The sequence below is a fragment of the Megalops cyprinoides genome, chromosome 23 (assembly GCF_013368585.1).
Source record: "Megalops cyprinoides isolate fMegCyp1 chromosome 23, fMegCyp1.pri, whole genome shotgun sequence".
Lineage (NCBI taxonomy): Eukaryota > Metazoa > Chordata > Actinopteri > Elopiformes > Megalopidae > Megalops > Megalops cyprinoides.
This window is the reverse complement of record NC_050605.1, coordinates 12,214,131-12,226,606: the sequence shown is the minus strand read 5'-3', so window position 1 is coordinate 12,226,606 and position 12,476 is coordinate 12,214,131.

Here is a 12,476-nt window from a genome sequence, read left to right as displayed (position 1 = left end):
AGCCAAGTCAGCTGTGAGGGAAAGGAGAGCATAGGAGGACGTGACTTTTCCTCACAGACGTGACTGGGAGCCCAGTCAGCTGTGAGGGAAAGGAGAGCATAGGAGGAAGGAAGGAACGCTGGATCACAGGAGAGGAGATGAAGAAGATGAGAGGAGGAAAGAGAAAAAAGAAAACCAGGTGAGGAGAGGAGATGTGAAGAGCGAGCGGTGTAACAGCGGGAAGAGGGGGAGGCTGAAGAGCGGGAGAGGAGGAGCAGAGAGCAGGGCATTACCCTCTTGTTACCAGCACATACAACCCAGAGCAGCATCCAAGGGCTTGATGAAATTCACGCTGATGTTTTTTTCTGTTCTGGTCAGAACACCTTTGATCTGTTATTTGCATTTTGGTGCCCTCAGGGAGGCCTACACCCTGAACCTAATTTGGATAGAATTTTTTACAGCGCCCGTTCTCCATACATTCGGCTCCCTCTGTCACCCCTTGAAAATGCTGCGATTCTAATTTAGCGCGGGAATCGGAAAAAAAAAAAAAACAAGTCGGGGATGAGAGCGGTGTGGACTTTTGCCCGTCTCACTTCTTCCGCACTAGGGCAAACTGAGCGAGCGAGACAGCAGGCCACAAGCGAGCGAGACGGCAGGGGCCGTGAAGATGACTGAGGGGAAAAAAAAAAAGTTACCTTTGAAAAAATCTGAACTTGCAAGACAACAAGATCCCGGCGTGCGCGGCGTCTGGGGACCTCGAGGAACCTGCAGAAAACAATGGCGCCACGTTCTTCCCGGGCTGAATTAGACAGCCGCGCTGCACATAAATGAATCCCATTCAAGCACGGATTTCCAGCTGCTGCTGGATCCGGGATGCATCACTCTCGGGTAGATTAGCTCCGTGACAGTCTGGTTTTAGTTTTCCTTGTATTTGATGTTTTTAAACAATTTATATTTGTTATCATATCAAAGGGAGGCGTGTGGTTTTCAAAAGGAAGAGGAGAACACGGTGCCGAAGGCTCTTCCAGGATTGCATTTCTTATTCCATTTTATCTCTCTTGGTTTTGACTAATGTCAGTAACAGCTACCGGTAATAAACTGCTTGTTAGAGTTTGCTGTTGCCTTGAAGCGGTGGCTTTGATACATTGTCAGCCAATTGGAGGCATTTCCTGATTACCTTACCAAACTGCATGTTTATTGATTGAAAGCTAATAAAGCACAACACAGCTTTACGGCTCCATTTAAAGGCAACGTTTCCTTTGATGTGAAAGTGATACATCGGGAGGCATGCAAACCTATATATCGTAATTGCAGCCACTAAAGTTCCATGAAGCATTTGAGCGCAGCCCGATTTAACAGCATGTGCTGTTGGTGCAATAAACAATTGAGCAATCTTTCTTTCTGATGCTGAATATTCTCTGCACTGCATTCAAAAGCATGCAAATTTAAAAGACCACAAGGCAGCCTCATTGTTTAATTCTCTGGTTTCAGATCTCAGACCATCTAATTGTATTTTTTTGTTTGCCGCACATTGCTGCTCTTCAGAACAACACGCTGTGCCACAAGCACACACACACACACACATACACACACACACACACACACACACACACACACACACACACACACACGCACATGCACACACACACACATTCTCTGTGTGTGTGTTTCTCTGTGCTGTCTCCCTCTGAACAATCAGAACTAGTTCCATGAAAATAATGTTATCTTTGAAAATTCAGTCAATGGAACATTGCAAACAGCAAGATTCCTGGTGGTATTCATGTATTGATCACAAGTAAAAATCTTCTTATAATTCAACCCAACTATTTTCTGGGAAATATTTTATCATGAAGTAGATATTTCTGATGAAAAAATGCCTGTTGTGTTCCTTGGCTTATAGCCTGCTTTACTGTAAGTAATTGCTTTCAAACCTACATGTGTATAAATACAATACATAGGTACATGTGAGTTATGTGTATATGCACATCAATATAATAAGAAAAAGGCATTTTCTCCACATTTATACCAAATGGTGCAGCCTGACAAACACTTATAGGATCTCAGTTAATGCTAAAGCTCGAATGTATTTATTTCTTCCTGTTGAGGAGTTTCTGCCCTTCTGCCGATAAGCCTCTGATGCACGGCGATATGACCAGTGATTTGTAGACGGGTTGCAAAGTGCATCCAACTAACGAGTCGGATGGTGATCTTCACACTGAGGCCATGCTCGCAGTACGTCTGTGAAGCCGTTGTGTTCATTTCCTTCACTTGCGGAAGCTCCCCCCCCCCACTTTTCTACCAGCACGCACGCGTGGTTGTCGGCATCCACGCTTGGGGAGCGTAACGCCCAGCGTTTGCGGGCGGAGACTGGGGCAGAGCATCGGGGTGGTGGTGGGGGCGAGGAGCAGCGGGTGTGCAGAGAACGGGCTCCCGCATACACTCCAGCCACGTGTATGCCCCTTTCTGGGCACCAGCGTCAGAGGGCCGGGATGAAGTGGTTCATTCTCAGGCTGCATGCTGTAGCATTTGCCGAACGCTTTCACGGGCCATCACGCCAGGCTTCCTTCCCAGATTTGTTATTACAAGACAGCCGGTGGCATTCCCACTGCCTGCGCTGTGTAATAATATGGAAATACAGTGTGCTGAAAGTTCATCTGGTGCATGCCATGCTTGCTTCAGAATAAGGGAGTAACCCTCCACCCCCCACCCCAATCTACCACCCTTGCTGTCATACTTGCAGTTTCGCCTTTCTTGGATCTCTCCCAAAAATTCATTATGTCAAAACTCATTACCAACATCAAAACATCTCTGTTTACAACATCAGAGCCATGTCAATTAAATCTGATAAATTATTCAAACATTTATCTTCCTAGCCAGGGGAATTTTTAATCAAGCCTCATATTTGCTTTAAATTAGCACTGTCAAGTGTGCATTTGTATAAAATCCCTCAAATCATTAAAGATTTATCAATTGAAATCTGTTTAGATTATCCCCCTGTTAATTGGCTAGATGGAATCTAACGACACTCCGAGGGCAACAAGTGAGCTGGATACAAAGTAGCAGCGTGCAGATGGAGAGCACATGTGGCAAGGCAGAGACGCTGATCTCACTGAGGGGCTGTAGCCAATAGACATCCACCTGCACTCCGCCTGCGGGAGCTCCGCCGCTCCCGCCGTAGGCCCGGCCCACATCCTGCAGCGGCACACACGTTACGCACGTTACACGTCTCGCGTACCACGCTCGCCCTCGAAAGGTTTCCTCTCGACTTTTTTTGTTTGCGGGCAACTTGGAGGCGGTTGGTGCGCCACACCTTAAAAAAATCCACAACATCTAGAGAAAGGAGCCCGAGTGGCTGCTTAAGCGATGATGTCACAGTAGTCGTTCGAGTGATTCTAAACAGACGTGTTCGTCAGCGAGACCATCAGGGCAGGAGGCAGCCGTATGCTTGGAAATAGTTCCTGTACATCCAGAAGATGTGCTGTAGTGCAAGGGTGGATTTATATTGTGGTCTAGTCCAAACACACGTCCGTAGAAGACGCCATATGATGTACTGAAATAATGATAGTAATCTCTCTCACCACAACTAGACCCTTTGTTTTTTTGAAGATGTGCCACGTGTTTTAAGAACCTTCACAGAACTGAAAAGAAGCATACATTTTACATTATCTTCCTCTTATAACATCATTACTGGTAGTTTATTTCCCGACAGCTGTTGTTGTTTCAATTATGACAAGTGTAACACTGTGTTTGGGACCTATTCTGAACTCTCGACTTTGTTATGGTAATAACATGATTTCATCAAAAGAAAAACGACAGATACAAGGAAGAATATAAATAAAGATGCTCAACAGCTGAAGCGGTCTGCGATATTGGGATGAGACATTAGGAATGAATTGTAGTATTTTGTTTTTTGTATTTATTGGTATATGTTGTATTAATTTTAAGATGCACATCATATATTCACATAAAGAAACAATCTGGCTAAGTACAAGCTGCCTGCAAGAATTGTGGTCTTCACAGGTTATGGGATACAGCTTCCTTTCCATCTTTTTGCTACAAAGTAATGCTTCAGTGTTTGGCCAAAATAATGCCATCTCCGTTGCCTAATCCTAGAATGTAACATGGTGTGCACATGGTGCTGCCTCTGTTCTCCACATCATGGTCATGTGTTTGCCCTGAGCAACACTCACATACGCGAGGCTGCAGGCCTCAATGCAAATGCTCTTTTCACTGAACCGTGCAAATGTAGGAGGACAAAAAACCTAGTGTTTTTGTCTTTGAGAGAGATGTGTGTGTGTGTGTGTGTGTGTATATATATATACATTCATGACAGTTATTTATTTAAATGTATTTATAAGCTTAGAACCCACAGGGAGTGGCCCCCAACTCCCTAATTACATGCAAATGGACTAATATTAATGCCTTATGCTTTGTTCTGTCAGACAGTTACCAGCGTACTCAGTGAAGAGTGTGCCCTGGTCTGCTGTGCAAGATGCTAAGTGTAATTCATGCCGATGATTCATGGAGTCCATGACACAGATTGCCAGAAAGTAGTCCTAAAGGCCTTGGAGCAGGTTTCACACACTTGAACGGTTATTGAGACTGGCCAAGTGTAGGAGACTTAAGTGGTTCATACGCAGTTCAATATATATTTATATTTTTTTCAGAAACATTCATACAGTATTGACGGTGCTGCCAACCATTGACATTGAAATGCAATTATTACAATCCATGTCATCAGGAATTCCCATAAGTCAACAATATTCACATCACTTCTTTTCGTGGTGTAGTGAAGTGAAGATATGAACCTAGCTCTTCCCCCAACTGACATGCGATCTGTGACATCATAATGTGACATCAGTTTTAGATTTTGAAATTAGTATTAACATTTGTCAAATAACAGTGCTGATTGTATTGAAATGATTGTGGCGTCACCTTGGGAGCCCGCGCGCTTTCCTCGGAAATTTGAAATCTGTGTAATTGCATCCCTCCATGTGTCTGACCTCATAAGCCTCAGTGTCTTGATGAGGTTCCACCGAATCATATCAGCGAGAGGAACAGCCAGACGCGTTTCCTCGTGTTAGAAACACACCAGCTTCTGCCTCACTAATGGCTGTGCTGGGGTTACCATTTCGACAGATTAGCAATGCTGATGTGTTGGAAACTTTTTTAAAGCAAATCTGGCTCTTGCCGAACAACTTGTTTGGGAAAAATTACAATCCATACATGTGCGAGATGCATTATGTGCCCTGAGTGAGTCATAATGGCTTGAGTCACTTATGTTAAACTTGCTTTGATTCTTTTAAGAGAAGTATTTTATATGGGTCTGCACTGGTTTATCCCAAAGATGTTGATCATTGTAAGTGATAAATTGTTTTTTATCAGCAGTTCTTATTGCTGTGTGATTTTCCTCAGCCGAGTCAGATTTTGATTAAAGGAAAATAGGTCAGGCCACTGTCTTGGCTTTCAGCGAAGTATGGTTTGGCAGATTTACATTCCAGTGTCACCAGGATGTTAGCGATAAATGGCAAAGGAGTCCTCACCCAGAGGCTGCTCCGAATTTGAGTTGGCTGTGATAAAGCTAAATAACGGCTGTTTTTTATATATAAAGTTGATTTGGTTACTGAGGATATTTCCAAGTAGCCTGCCTGGTTTCCAATAAGATTTTATGAGGGCTTTTCCTTTCCATTTAGGCTCCATTTTCGTTGATTCCAGAAATCTGTTTTTTTTTTTCACATAGTACTTTATAAAATCCTTCTTTGCTTCAGCTCAGCATTGCCTGATACATTTTCTTCCAAACAGTATCCACAATTCCACCACAATCCAATGAACCAACAACCAACTTGTTTTTTTTTTCTTTTTTTCAAAAAGGCTTTTGATTTGGTTGATAGGTGATTTATTATTTACGTTTGTCAAATCCACCCTTGTAATCGTGACATTTGTCGAATTCATGATTTACATAATTAGGCAACTTGGTTGGAGATTTGTAAATCCTGTCTTTCAATCCTGACTTGTTTCCATACACATCTCATAACCATAACATTAATCCTGGACGTCCTTGGCTCATATCTGACATTTAAATGAACATGTTTGACTGAAAAAAAAAATCCTCATTTCTCCCAGCAAAGTCATGGCCCACACAATCGTTTCATATGCTCCTCCAAGCAATATGGCCAATGTGATTTAACATCTTCCTTTCCACTTCGGCATGTTGAAAGAGGCGAAAGAAGCAGTGCTTTTATTTTACTGTGAGATCCTCAATTTGCATCTAAGCAGAGAGCTGTAGAACAGATCACAAATGGCATTGCCTCCTTAGTAATTTATCACATTGCATCTCTCTTTTTCCTTTTAGAAGGAGCTGGAACTTATTTATGGGATGGAGCATCAGCTAAATTGTCACCTACCGCAGTTTTCTGAATGCTAGCATTCATCCACAAATGTGACACAGCAGTCTTTGTATTGCTGTACTTTCCCTGATGCTTGCAGCCTTTTGCAGTCTGCATGCCTCTACACATTTTCCAGGGAAGGTACTGTATATGAAATACCGAACCGAGAATGAACGTTCAACAAAGATAAAAACAAAACCGAAACCCGAAAGAAACAACCCAGGACAACATTACATCACATTACATGCATTTAGCGGACACTCTCATCCAGAGCGACTCCCAGCACAATAGACAAGCAGTGTATTCTGTCCCTGTTGTCAGTCAGAATCCTGTACCACCCTCCATTCCATCTAGTCCTGTTCATCCCTCCAAGCACACTGCTGCTCCCGGGTTTCAGTGTCTGCCAGTGAAACTCACACCAGGTGAGACACCCCAGAGTGACGAGTAGAGAGGAGATAAGATGCTTCCTTCAACCTTGCAGGGCATAGACACTGGGATGTGCTGCTGCACTAAGCAGTTTCATAGGTTGCCACTGATTAGGTTACTACAGAACTGAGTCCAGCTGGTCCCCAAGGCTAACATTAAAAAGGTCTCAGATTTGGTGAATGTCTAAAATTAGTAAATGTGAATTGTCTGATCCTATCAAAAAATGACTCAGGGGCCAATCTATAAATGGTCAATCATTTTGTTTTGTTCTTAACTTTGAGAATTACTTTGAGAAGAACTGTACTAGGTATCACTTTTTGTGATTGTTCTTATCATCTTAGTCACTGATGATATTAACAAAAAAATTGCATAAGACTACAAAGATGGATAACTTTTGACATTTGCCACAACAATTTTAAAGTAGATTCAGTCTAAACCTCAGCTTCAGAAAAAAAGGAGGCCGTCTATGCAGTCCGAGTTCACTGTCTGCTGAGTGTCATAGTTCCCATAATGCACTACTTCAAGAGGGACTGATGTGCAATCCAATCTGACACTGCTGCCTGGATACATCATTTCAGAAATGAAGGGATAACCCACTTTTAGCCCAGGTTTATCTTTAATTATTGTCAGAGCTGCATATAGAGTCTGCTTCATCAACTGGATAAATATTTGACTGCTATTCAATAAATTGCATTAGTTTATTTTAGCTGTGTGCTCAGTCCCAAGCAGGATTCATGCATTAGGTGAGTCGGTGTGGATTGCTTCTCCACAGGTGTCCAGTGCTAGGCACCATATGAGGTAAATTAAAACTCATATTTTAAAAATTAAACATTCTTGCACTTCATGATTTCAATATTTAATTGTAACCTATGTCAAAGCCTAATCTCTGACTTAGTCAGGCATTAAATTAATCAAAATAGGCAAAAATGCTTAGTGTTCTTCAGCAACATTTCAATAATGCATGGCTACTTCTCTCTCTGTGTGATGTGCCTCGTTTTATCCAGCTCTGCCAATTTTTTTAAAGCTCCGCAGGGACACACTAACAGCCCTCCGGAGTGTGTGTGTCTGCATCATGTGAGAGCTCAAAGCAGGACAGAGAGGGTATGTGGTGTCACACTTCTCCAAAACAGGAAAATTACACCCACTGTGATCGTTTGGCCTGGTGTTACTTTATGCTCCTGCATAAAGCTGGTACCATATCTTCCTACAAGATCTAAGTATTCACAGGCATAGCTATTGTACTGTAAAATTGTTATTGCACAAGTGTCTGATATATATATGATAGACATACAACACACCTCTAAGGCTGGACAGAATTGTAATTACATGTTTTAGAAAATATATTCAGACTACTTTGTTGTACTCTGGAATTTGCCTTTTTGTAATTTGTAGTTTCAAAATACCCAAACTGCATACTAGAAATTTTGTAACATTTCACGATGCCTTCCTTCCATTTTCGACAGTTATCGGACCTTGTCTCATGTTTCTGATCCTTTTGACTGTCTGACATTTCAGTGGATACAGCCCCCATCCTTCAGCTTCATTGCCAGCCATGTATTCAGAGACCCTAGAATGTGATGGAGGGGTTAAGTGTCATGCTATGCTACATAGGATAACTAGTGCCTGGAATGTGTTTCACAACATCCCTAGCTAGCTAGCCATTACATTTTCAGATCATATTTGCACTTGCTATCTCACAGTAACATAAAACATAGGTAGAATCTCATATTAATGTGCTTTAGAGTTTGCTAAATTTGGAGATTTTTTTGTCATCTATTACCACAGAAAATATAAAAAATAAGACACTAAAATACTGTAGCTGGTTAGCTACATTTTCTGGGTGGTTAACAATAGCTAATACGAAAGATCATCTAGGACAAGGAAAACAGACATCTACTGTGAATGATGAAAATGTATTTCTGTTCCAGGAGTAAAGTGTTTCCATTTACAGAGAACATTTCACTATAGAGATATAACTGATAACAATGTGCACTCAAAATGTGTGTTGAAATTGTGATTGTAAATAGTCATGTATTTAAATACACTGCATTTTTATTTAAAACCATTGTGCATTTTTTATTTTGTCACAAAATATATTAACTGTTTACCTCGCCTACCTCTGTGTATTCGCCTAATACAGCATGTAAATTAACACCCAACTATAGGACCAGAAAGTGTTACAATCTCTAACCAATACTTGCACAACACACCCACAATCTGAAAGAACTGAACACATACAGAACTGGGACAAAACCAAACAGCTGGTATAAGTATGCACAATATTTATGTTCTAGAAAAGGTACATTATGGCAAAATGTTTTCTAGTCTAGATAACAGCAACCAAGTAATTATTGCAATGTAGGCTAAAGAGATCCATAGGGGAAGCTGTGGTAATGGATGTTGTGTCAGTTTCTGCAAGAAACTCACATTAACTGCATTCTCAGACGTCATCATAGCAAACACCAAGAGTAATTAACGTGAGATCAAGAGCAAACAACTGTGTTGTTTTGATATGATGTTTTTCCACAAAATCTCATGTATGTGGCATGTCGTCAGATGTTCCCATTGCCGTGGTGTCACTTGACATGTTCATTCCATGCGCACGTCTGCAGCTGTGAACGGAGACGCTGACATCAGAGTTAGCGGCGGGCCCGGATCAAGCAGGCACAGGAAGTCGCTGCATCTTACATGCCCTATGTATGCCCTTGGCAGTGACACTCACTCTTCATTTCCACACATACGGGATTTTCAATGGATACACATACAGGGCCTATTTAGTTGCTTGGTTGATGTGCTTATCCAGGGTAATATTTAATAATAATTACCCTAGTTTCCATTTTTACAGGTGAATATTTATAGAAACAATCCAGATTAATGATCTTGCTTAAGGGTAAGGTGACACTGCCCTGCCTTGAATTTGAACCCACAACCTTCTGTTTATGAGTCCTTTTATAATACTTTTTGCAATACCTCAAAGTGTTACCTCTGCAGTTATCAGGTCTCATATTGGACCTCTTACTCCCGTACTATATTCTATTCTTCATTCTCAATCGTCATACTTTTTGCAGTGCAGCACATGCTATGTTCTTTATTGTGGTTTGGCTGTAAACTGCAGATTCATTGAAGTAGTCATGTGGGAGGCCTTTTAGTATATTGACTAAAACTTTAATTCAGAGATCCAGTGTAATTTAACCACAAGTTTGTGGCAATGTGACCAGTGCTCAATAAATCCTTTACTGACCTCAGGGCAGGGCAGGGCAAGCTGACTGGGGAGTTTCATGATTAGGCAGTGTTGCATTGTGTATATATGCTACCAAAAAAGTGGGTAACACTGGGGGATGGGTGCATTTTCCGCAGCTGGAATGAACCTTTTCCCTCCTTAAAAATTTGAAAAAGAGGGGATAGACACAAAAAACAAAACAAAGCTTGCGTTAAATGTCCCTTAGTGATTGAACTTTGCTCTGAAATCATTGTTGGGAAATGAATCTTAAGTATTTGTTACTAGCTGTCATTCTTTTTCTGTGGGCTTTTGCACGTCAAGGCTGGCCTGTTCTTTCTGTTTGAAAAAAAAAAAAACATATTTATGAAATCATGACCAGTTCATGTCAACATTTGCTCCTGATTATGTGCATTCTTTAGCGATTCCAAATGTTGAGTCCAGATGTGTAAAGGCATTTGTGTAGTAAATTATTCAACTTTTCACTTCTTTTTCTGCTAGGGGGTGAGGTTCTTATTCTAATTTAGCATATCTCTACAATAACAGTGGTAAGAAAATATGTTTCAGTTTAGTTTTAACACATGCGTTTTCACTGAACATAATGGAGAGCAGTACTTCCCCCAGATACTCACATTAGTAAACTGATGGAAGTGTTAATCATACATTTGTGACCAGAAAGCATGTAAAAGAAACCATAATGTCAGCCATCCACCAGAGCACTGTGGTTACTTCAGATACATGGTCAGGCTGGAACTGAAGTTCTGAAACTTCAAGGTTTGACTTATTAGGGTTTCTTTTTATGTGCCACAACTTCTGTGAAAAATTCTTTGAAGATCTGGTCAGTTGCGGATATGCACTGTAGTGCTAGTTCAAAGAGACACCTCTCTTTAGCTGGCCGTTAATGCTCAGATGAGAAAAGAAGGTGTAAGTTTCTCATTTCTATTCGAGTCACAGCGCTGAAGAATAAGCTCATTAGGACTAATTACAGGTTTCCCATTCCATTGCTTTGCAGGCTGACTTTCGTGACCCCCGTGATGTGAAATGTGAATATTTCATTCCAACACAAAAATGGCCTGAATACAAGCAACCGGAAAAATCCTCCACAAGGGGCATTGTGTACCAATTTGACAACATGTGGTGCACTCACCTCAAAGGATTGTGGAAGTAACAGAGCTTCAGCCAAAATGTAGAACCAATTTGGGACTTCGTCGCAATTGTTCATTGCAGTAGACCACAGCATCTGACCATCCCTACAGCGTAAACAGACTCAATATAAGGTCAGAGATGGCTGGTTATGTTCTGATGTCAGTAAGCTGCACTGCACCAAGACATTTGAAACCCTGAGATTTAGGGTTTCAATCTTCAATCCCCTCCCCCTTACACTTGCTACCTCTAGAATTTGATGTTTATTTTACGTGTAGTATTGTGATGTATTTTGTATTCTCTGTTCAGGTGACTGATGTATTGTAATATTCTTGGCTTACTTTGCCTAGTGACATTACACAAGTTAACTTGTGGGTTTATATGGTGCTATGCTCACACTCATTGGTCTGTGAGTGTTGTTAGCCTGGTCTGATGCTGTTGCTCATTTAACTTGAAGGGATACACTTGTTCTATGTTCTATTGTGCTGGAAGTTGCTCTGGATGAGAGCATCTGCTAAATGCATGTAATGCATGTAAAGTAATGTAATAGGGTAAAAGTGTGCTAAACCCTCACATTTACAGTAACAGATCTGCAGTTAGCCTCGCCGCACACCCACATTCTAAACCCTGAGGTCTAACAGTGAGTCAGTGGGAGAGGATTACTTGGAATGTTCTGGCCCTACTGTACTTCAGATGGCAGGCGCGCTGCCAATTCAGCAGATGAAGTCAATAGAGACCTTCCTGTGTCTACTGAAATGCGGCCACAACAGTTGAGAGCACAGACACAACATGACAGCATGATGCGTACAGAGGAGCCTCTTTTTCTTTTTATTAGAGACACGCTCGCTCCCCTTTGTGGCTCCGACATGGGACCGCTGTCACCAGGACAACTCGGTCACTGCCACCGCTAAGGGGATACAGAGGAAAACATTACACAGTGAACGCTGCATTTCTAGATCAGAGATAGCCGAGACAGGAACATTCAAGTGTGATGTATTTTAGATTTTATCTGTCTAGTGATGTCTTCTCCTGCTATGCATGTAAGAAACTGTTTTTAATGAAAGTTCCACAGGAATATCATTTTGTCACAAAACAACAGTTCTTGGGGGTTTGACCAACTGTAACATGCCAAAATGAAACAGAGTCTTGAGTTAATGCTTTGGTCCTCATAGCTTTATGCCAATGCAAAATGGGCATTTATGTACACAATAAATGTAAGGTGAAGTGTATATTTACAATAGGAAAGGTGACAATGCTGACAACCTTTTTTTGCCAGTGGTCCCAGAACAATTAATGCAGCTAAACTACACATTGTTGAAATGCTT